This window comes from Crinia signifera, chromosome 2 (assembly GCF_055691185.1).
Source record: "Crinia signifera chromosome 2, ASM5569118v1, whole genome shotgun sequence".
Lineage (NCBI taxonomy): Eukaryota > Metazoa > Chordata > Amphibia > Anura > Myobatrachidae > Crinia > Crinia signifera.
The window spans coordinates 138,925,693-138,933,426 of record NC_139218.1 but is presented as its reverse complement, the minus strand read 5'-3'; positions in this window follow the sequence as shown (position 1 = coordinate 138,933,426).

Below are 7,734 nucleotides of genomic sequence, written 5' to 3'. Positions count from 1 at the left end.
AAGGAAATGGGTTGTTGTTTCTTAGATAGTCTCCATATTAAATGCACAGGAGTGCTTTTGCAATGAAATATCGCATAGGATCGCATGTCAGCAAATGGGATATGATGCAATACAATATTTCATTCTACAAGCACCCATGCCATAACATGTGATGGATACTTACAATGAGATGTAACACCCATAGGTGTATTCAATGCTCCTTTTTCGCTGTTTTTATTGGTGAGTATGCTGTTGTTTCAGTGAGAAGTGAACTTCTCTCACTAGTTTTGGTCCTCACTCTATTCAACTCCACATGTTCTCCAAAAATAACTAGCGATGGTCACATGGTTCGCTGTGCTCTTCTCCCCGTTGTTCACTGGGAGTTTTAGTGTCTCTCTCCAAAAGTCTATTCAATGCAGAATGAGCGAGTGCTGCAGGTTTTATTTTTAAGCGACATTCTCTGTTTTCTCCTCGTCATCTTTTTTAGGTGAAGGATAGTGTTATCTTTGTGGTTTTTTTATTTTTGTTTGTGTTGTTTGGTTTAAAAAAATCTTGTAATGTACTGTAATGTATTTATTGCAAATGTATTTCGATTTTATTATGTTATTTTCCTGGTGATCAATAAGAAAGCAGTTTGTAATGTTCCTAGTTATTTCCCATGATTCCTTTCTTTTTCCTCACTCCTTTGTTTGGCCTTTGAGGAGAAACACAGCTTTTCCACAAAAGACTGACCTTTGTAATAAATCCTCTGCTGAGTCTGCTTACTAAAATGCTCTGAACAGCATACACAAATCTGCCCAGCTCACGTGGAGAGCAGCTCGCAGCCTCGCACTCCTGCAGGAAATGGATCTTCTCTTTCTCTCCAGCTACAGCAAGCCCAATTACACTCGCCCAATTATGCTAAGTTTGCTCAGAGGGGCGGCGACCTGGTCAAGCATTGAATAAGGCGGCTGAACAAATGACGAGGAGAACAAAAATGATGAGTGCTTTGGCGAGGTCACTGCAAAACCAGAACAGTGAGCAGTGAGCCGGACTCGCCAAAGCATTGAATACCTGCCCCACTATCAACGCCATCCCAAAGCGTGGCGAGCGCAGCGGTACGCGTCCTCCGATTACTAGGGGTGGCGTTGACACTGGTGGTGACACAAAATGATGGAATAACATTCATACATTTGAAAAAAGTGACACTGCAGTCTGCTCCGCCAGTATAGTTATAAAAACATAACACAACAATCTACATCAACAACATGACAACAAAGTCTACTCCAACAGTGAAAAAAAAACTAAAACATTAGACACCAACTTGCACATTAATAGTAACATGACACATCATCCTGCTGCACCATTCCAATAACATCCACATGGCACCTCAATCAGCTACACCTATATATCTGTATTAACATAAAATAACAGGCTAGTCACCCTGCATTACAATCAGAAAAGACAGGCTACTCTACTTTTAATATTACACCACTCAGTACATATTTTCCTGCACATGATCACCTCTACACATAACCACAATACACACATATGGACATTATTCACCTCACCCTGAATCCTGCACATCATTACCCCCTTCACATGATCACTCCCTGCCCCTGTACAGGAACACCACCCCTGCACATTATAACCTGTACATGAACACCACCCCTGCACATTATAACCTGTACCCCACCCTGCATATCATCACCCCCGCACATAATCACAATCCCCACATATGCACATGATCCCCCCTCCCCCCCTGCGCTCCCCCCTGCACATTATAACCTGTTCCCCACCCTGCATATCATCACCCCTGCACATAATAACAATCCCCACATATGCACATGATCCCCCCCCGAGCCCCCCCCGCATGCGCCCCCCCCAACCCTATATATGCCCCCCCCCCCCAAACCCCACACCCCACCTATGTAAAAGATGCCCTAAATTTCTTACTTTTAGTGAGGGGGCAGGGAGCCAATTCCAAGAGCTGCAGCCTGTACTTCTCAATTGTAGAAATGGCTGCTGTTGTACGGTCCTTTTGGCACCTTTGCGCTTTGAGTGACAGGAGAGTCGCGTTGCGTCGCATCGCAGGCATTGTACTGTACTCCGTACAGTACAATGCGTGCGTTGCTACAGTACAATGCGTGCGTTGCTACAGTACAATGTGTGCGACGTGACGTCCATGTTAACTGCTGTGGAGAGCTTGTACAATGAAATATCGCGTCGGTCACACGCATTGTACTGTAAACCGTAGAGTACAATGCGTGCGACGCAACGTCCATGTTAACTGCTGTGGAGTGCTTGTACAATGATATATCGCGTCGGTCGCACGTTTTGTACTGTAAACCGTACAGTACAATGCGTGCGACGGGACGTCCATGTTAACTGCTGTGGAGTGCTTGTACAATGATATATCGTGTCGGTCGCACGTATTGTACTGTAAACCGTACAGTACAATGCGTGCGACGGGACGTCCATGTTAACTGCTGTGGAGTGCTTGTACAATGAAATATCTTGACGTTACGTACATGTTAACTGCGGAGGAGTGTTTGTATAATTAAATATTGCAACCCTGAAGAAGAACTGCGAAGCGTACGCCGGCCACCATAGCCGTGCGGACGCTCCCTTTGCCTTATTCCTGTCTGATATACCAGTCCTTTTAAGGACTCTAATGTTTAGCTTAAATTGATTTATGTCTTTATGGTCACGTGTTGGTGCAGTATGAGTATTTGGAATGTAGCCTGCTGACCCTGTGAGAACCGTACCTCAGCCACAGGGTTTATCCCTCATGGTCGGTTACAGCATTTAAGAGGTCATTGCGGCACACTCATACTCACTACTCAATACCATATAATACGGCGATTTATGCAAGCGTGATACGAGTGAATTTGAGCAGCCGTATGTCTAACTGTCCACATCTCCGATGCAGAGCGCACGGTGTGGCTCCCCATACGGCCGCTATTTGAAATTTCCCATACGCCTGACCATCGCCAATAAAGGGTACTTTCTGTTTGTTTAACAAACTGCAGCTATGTCTGCATAGCCAATTTAGCGGCCAGCCCTACATGGTTTTGAGCGGCACACACTAGGCAATTTCTGCCCGCTGCACAAAACCAGCCGCTACACAGGGCGCACCACCTTCAGTACTAAACGGTATAACGCCGCCAGCTATCCTCAGGTGGACCGTCCCTAAATCCACAGGGTTTTACCCGCAAGGTCGGCCACAGCTACTCAAAGGAGATAGCGGCATGCACGGTCTGTTTACCTAATACTGTATTATACTTTGACCAGCCTACTAGAGAACTCACCACAACTCTGTTGTAGAGTGATTATTGTGTAGTTCCATACGGCACTATTTTGATACTTACCCTATATTTGGCGTTTGGTCACTTCAGGATTTCGTTATTAAATATTATAACTCGATACACAGCATACCAGCTCAATTGGTTTATCTATAATAGAGCAGCAGCACATATTAGGCAACCTCTGCCCGCTGTTTAAACTATCATTTGGAACGTACCATTCCAGTCTCTATTCTTTCTCATTATTAGCTGGTTATACCTGTGATTCACGCTGTACCTCCATAGCGAGTAATTAATACGGTGGCACCAATCATAACATCTGCACATGACAGCATTGTGACATAACAGACGTACATACAGACAGGACTATATCCACTAACTTAACACGTCCCCCTGGTGTCAAGAGACGATTCAGCCGACACACAGGGTAGAGACGAATTCATGATAAATAGGATTTTGAGTGCAAGGGACGCCGCATGAGCCCCAGTTTTTAATTAGCACTATCTGTTCACTTGTCTGTGTTATGTGTTATATGTAGTTTGTCATATTTCGCAGCATCCTTGTTTTATGTGAATAAATATTAAAAGTTAATTTTTAAGTCGTTCTTATTTACTGCAGTGCACCACTACCGTGACAAACTGCCCCTTTCCCCTTCCAGTTATCTCTAACCTTTGTCCCAGTGGTAGCACACCCCCTAGCATTACGCAAGAGATTCATGCATACAGCTAAAGGGGGGTCTCTCTTAATTACGCTATAAGAATTGAGATATTTATCCTGTGCGATTTGACCCACCCACATTTCCTGGAATATAAATCTCACCAAAGTGAGGAAGGGTAAGCGGCGCCCAGGGAAGAACAGTGCCGCTCGCAGACTTGCTGCCGACATCCCTTCTTTCAGGCTCAGCCGCATCGGATGTCCATTCCCACAAGTCGCCTCCACCGGCAGCAGGTGATGGCGCTGGAAAAATTTAACTGCCTCTACCTCCGTCGCTGGCAGCGAAAACAGAGTCATCTCAGATGCCATCTCAGATGCCACGAAATCACACAGATCAGCAGTCAGAATCAGCAACAAATCAGCAGATCAGCAGTCGGAATCCAGAAGTAATCCACAGCAAATAATCCGCACTATCAGTAGTCAGAATTAGCAAATATAAGCAGGGCCGGCGCTGCCCGCTCAGCAGCTCCTGCAAAGCAGGGAGGCGCCATGCTGAAAAGGCGCTGTCTCCCTCCCTGCTTTGCTAAAGCTGTCGGGAGGCACCAGCGGCATCATGTCAGAGTCTCACTGAGACTGACATTAACATATCCCCGCCCCGCTTGCCTCACTTGCCTGCAGCCTCCTGTACACAGTAGTATACACTACAGTGAGAGCCGGCAATTGGATGGGTGGGCGCAGTGTAACTCCTGGAGGCAAGGGAGCCAGGAGTGCACAGAGGAGCCGGCATCAGTAACATGAAAATAAACTACAATTCCTAGCAGCCCTTGCTGCAGGAAGGGGGCGGGGCTACACGGCACTGACTGCAGTCTGCACTGTACTGTACAGACTAGTGCCAGGCCCTCTAGCAGCATGGTAAGTGTGTGTTTGTGTACTGGACTGCATGTATTTATCTATGTGTGTAACTTATATACTGTATTTATTTATGTGTGTGTAATTATTATACTAAATAAGTAGGTGTGTGACTGTATACATAATTGTAGGTATGCATGTGTATATACAGTATGTGTGACTGTATATATGCATGTGTATAGGTGTGTGACTGTATATGTTTAATTGTAGGTATGCATGTGTATGACAGCATGTGTATAGTGTTCCCGCTAGGCTGTTTTAGCGGGGCGCTGCGCCCTGCCCGTTTTTAAAGGGCAAAATGCGCCCTGCCCCTCTGGCAGCGCCCCGCTAAAACAGCCTGTCTCCTACTCTTAGCGTGATACCGGGGAAGCCAGGCGCCGCAGTATATAGCGGTGCCCGGCACTTCCCCGGCAGCGGAGAGCCTTCGGTGCGGCCAGGCCCGCCCCTTTCAATGACGATGCCGGCCGGGCCCGCCCATTTTCTTGACGACGACGGCCGGGCCCGCCCATTTTCGTCACGACGCGGCCCGGGCACGCCCCTTTTGTGACGTCGGCGGCCCGGGACCGCCCAGAACAGTGACGTCGGCGGTCCCGGTCCGCCCCCTTGACGATGCCCCCGTGCAGCCGTGCCCTGCCTGCCCCGGTTCCTAGAAGGAACACTACAGTATGTGTATATACAGTATGTGTGACTGTATACTGTATATGCATGTGTATAGGTGTGTGACTGTATATGTATAAGTGTAGGTATGCATGTGTATGACAGTATGGAGGTCATTCTAATTCATACTCCCTGTTGCAAAATCACGTATATTCACTTATCCACATGTGCACGCCATCTGTGTGAACTGATACGGCGATTTACATAGTCACCGGCACGTTTGCACAGAGCTGTGCGGGTGGGGGGCATGAGGCAGTAGGCACAGGTTTTGCCCATGGGAACGCCCACCATTTCATGGGCGGTCCCATGAAAATGCTGCGGGTTCCCATGGTAATTTGCCTGTGATGCAGGTGGGGGGGGGGGGGGCAGCTGACATCAACGGATGTCAGCTGACCACCCTTTTTCCGTACAGGGGCGCCGCAAATGAGAGACTTATTTAGATTTGCGAGCGCTTGAGAAAATTTCTGTGATGTTTATTTTAATTTAATTTTATTAAACAGCCGACCCGCATATCACCATTCACAGGATCCAGCCGACCCGCATAGCACCACTCACAGGATCCAGCCGACCCGCATAGCACCACTCACAGGATCCAGCCGACCCGCATAGCACCACTCACAGGATCCAGCCGACCCGCATAGCACCACTCACAGGATCCAGCCGACCCGCATGTCATCTCTTGGAGGAAACCAGGACACACACAATGAAGGTAATGTGGATCTGTATGATGCTCCCTGCACACTTGTACCAATGCTCTCTCTCTTCTCTCCCTCTTTCTAACACTGACTCTCTCCCTCATATAGTTTTTCCTCACACCCACTCTCCCCCCTCTCTTTCTCTATCTAACCCCCCCGTTGTTCTCTCCCTCTTTCTCACATTCACACCCACCTTCTCTCTCTCTTTCTTCTCTCCCTCTTTCTTAAGGTCCATACACACTGGGCGACTATGCCCAGCGTGTATGGACAGCGATGATGTCAATCACCACTGTGGGGAAAGCCGTTCAGTGCATACACACTGAGCAGCGTTCCCTCTGCCCGGCGCCGACGGAGGGGGGAGGACGGCATTGCATAGCGCAGAGCTATGCAAAGCCGTCCTCAACGCCGCTCATCTGCTGGTATTATCAGCAGATGAGAGGCTTTCCCGGTGATGATGCGGGAGCGTGCAGCAGCGCTCACTGCTCATCGCCGGACCATACACACTGGGCGGCTTTGAGCGGCTTTCAGCTCAATCAGCTCATTCAGCTTTCAGCTCAATCAGCTCATTCAGCTTTCAGCTCAAAGTCGCCCAACGTGTATGGGCCTTTACACTCATTTTTCCCTCAACCTCGCTCTCTCTCCCAGCAGAGAGGCAAGGGAGAGAGCAGAGCAGACAGACAGTGCTGTGTCTCACCTAGAGCCAGACTTGACATATATTATTTACTTTTTTATATATATATATATATATATATATATATATATATATATATATATATATGTGCACGAGAAATAGATATAGAGAGCGTTATTAAGGAACCTCCACCTTAGTGTATTGTGCAACAGTAGGTACAGATTTTTACAATTTGTAAAATGACTTTATTAAAACATAAATGGTGTAGTCGATGTCAGACACAATTGACAACATTGATGGTACATTTATGGTACATGAATTTCAGGTGAGTCGAGACCCAACGCGTTTCGTCGCTGCACGACTTCCTCAGGGGTGATAGACTCTAAAAGGATATATACAGCCCTTAAGATATTTAACTTCATTTAAAATCACTGGTGTTTAACGGTATGGATAATTGTATATACATACCGAGTTTTCTGAGCTTTAGAAGATGTGTGAAAAGTTTAAAAAAAACGTTGTGATGACGTCTAAAATATTAAAAACATATATATATATAAGTAATGGATGAGGAATGAGCATGTGATGGGAGGATATGAATAATGAAGTGGTGGCGCTTTCGGCCTCTTAAAGGATACATACCCTTAGATGACGGAAAGTGAGATCCTGCAGAAAGGCTGGATTCGCTGTCCGGGATTATAATAAATACCTAAATGATAATGTGTCTTATTATTCATGGGTGGAATATCTGCTTTGGTAATATTTTTAATTTATTACTTATTTATATATAAAAAAATCCATCATGAAAACCGTTTGTGGATCTTGGCTTAATGGTGCTTAAAGACAGTCTGTTAGTTGTAAGCTTAGTCTGGTGGCCGTATAAACTATATAGATGTTACTTTCTTGTGTAACCTTACTTAGCTTAGGT